Source organism: Chenopodium album, chromosome 6 (assembly GCF_948465745.1).
Source record: "Chenopodium album chromosome 6, dcCheAlbu1.1, whole genome shotgun sequence".
Classification (NCBI taxonomy): Eukaryota; Viridiplantae; Streptophyta; class Magnoliopsida; order Caryophyllales; family Amaranthaceae; genus Chenopodium; species Chenopodium album.
In genome coordinates, this window is record NC_137839.1 from 34,742,983 (window position 1) to 34,745,024 (window position 2,042).

The following is a 2,042-nucleotide window of genomic DNA, read 5'->3' on the forward strand; positions in this document are numbered from 1 at the left end:
TAACGGGGACATTTTCTAAAACACCTAAGGGGTATTTGAAAGAACGGTCGGCCATTTGTAGAGTAATATTAGTAGATTTTAATTTACCCATATTCAACTTGGAACACATAGATAAAGGCATAACACTAACGCTAGCACCCAAATCACACAATGCATTATCAATCATTAGATTGCCTATATGACAAGGGATAGAAAAACTACCCGGATCTTTTAATTTAGGTGGAGATTTATTCTGAAGTACGACACTACACTATGCAGTGAAAGCTACTGTCTCTACCTCACTAATAGACCTTTTCTTGTCAATATTTCATTCATAAATTTTGCATATGAAGGAATTTGTGTGATTAATTCAGTGAAAGGAACTGTTACCTTCAAATCTTTTACCATCTCCAGGAACTTACCAAACTGCTTATCCAAGTTTGTCTTCAAGTGACAATTGGGGAATGGAAGTTTGATAACTGGCTTTGGAGCATTATTTCTCTTATCTTGAGTGGCCACCTTCTCTGGAGTCTTACCCTGAAATGTAGGATTAAATATGTTAGTACTATGCTTTAGCCCTGCAGGGCTATTAGCTACATTGTCTGGTTTAACGCAATCAAGATTAGCATTATTTAATAAAACAGGTTCATCAACTCTAGGCATAGGGGGCCCTTCATAGTTTGAACCACTCCTTAGAGTAATTGCATAGGCTTGATCCGTAGGCCTGGTCGGCTGTGCCGGCAGAGCTCCCTGTTGGCGAGCTTGTAGAGTAGCGGAAAGTTGCGCAATTTGATTATCTACAATTTTATTGTGCACTAGGATTGAATCAATTTGCGCATCTCTACTCTCCATGCTTCTGCATATTAACCAACATCGCTCTAATTTCCACCAAAGAAGGGTCGGAAGATGAGGAGGATTGTTGTGGTTGGTTTTTCTGGCCAACATTGGGATGGTAATATTTCTGTTGTTGTTGTTGCGGCGCCTGTGGTTCTTATGGTGTTGGATTCTGAACATTAGTACTCCAATAGGAAAGGTACTGATGATTCCGATACCCAGGATTGTAGGTGTTGGAGTATGGGTTATTCTGCCTATAAGCTTGAAAGGCATTAACTTGCTCCACGGAACTCATGCAATCTTGTTCCCAATGACCTATAATTCCACAATTTTCACAAAAAGCCTCATTAGCATTATTATTAATTGCAGAAACATTAGCTATATTGGCAGTGCTAAGATTATCTAATTTTTGGCAGATAGAGGTCAATTGAGGTTGCAAAAAGGAAACAGACTCAACACTATGCTTCCCCGTGTTAGCAAATCCTCTAGGATTCCCATATTGGGAATTATGTATCGCCATATCTTCAATAACCTGACCTGCATCATCAACATTAAGATTCATAAATCTCCCACTAGATGCAGAATCTAAAATTATTCTAGATGAATTTCCAATGCCATTGTAAAAGGCTTGGATTAACTGCCATTGTGCTAAATTATGATGGGGGCATTTGCTTTGTAGGTCCTTGAACCTCTCCCAAGCCTCATATAAAGATTCATCGGCTTCCTGGGCAAAGTTCTGAATCACACTCCGTAGTACGACTGTTCTCTCTGCAGGATAATACTTGTTATAAAAATTCAAAACAAGAGTTTCCCAGTCAGTTATACCAAGTGCAGTTCTATTTAAACCATTAAACCACAATTTAGCTTTTCCAGTTAAAGAAAAAGGAAAGAGAATCTCCCTGATTTGGTCTTGTGTGACCCCGGCTTGCCTGATGGTATTACAATACTGACAATAGTCCGCAATGTGAAGATTTGGGTCTTCACCCTTGGCTCCACTAAATTGCTTCCTCTCTACATCATTATGAATTACACTAGTAGAAAAATACAATAAGGCACCCCCATAAAGGCACTGGTTCAGGCCAAACCGGTGCCCTAAACCGGCCCAAAATTGGGCGCAATTTTACACAAATAGAAAAGGCACCGGTTCAACCCAAACCGGTGCCAAAAATAAAAAGAGCACCGGTTTGAACCGGTGCCTTTTCGAACCGGGTCATTTAAATATAAAAAAA

The 2,042-nt window shown here is 39.6% G+C and overlaps 1 non-coding gene across 1 annotated transcript; it reads left to right on the forward strand.

The window, feature by feature from the left end:
• The first annotated feature begins 1,463 nt into the window (after positions 1-1,463).
• LOC145637405 (small nucleolar RNA R71) lies at positions 1,464-1,570 on the forward strand. The gene has a single exon (XR_014114194.1). It is a non-coding gene; the product is annotated as a small nucleolar RNA R71 (small nucleolar RNA).
• The last annotated feature ends 472 nt before the right edge of the window (positions 1,571-2,042 follow it).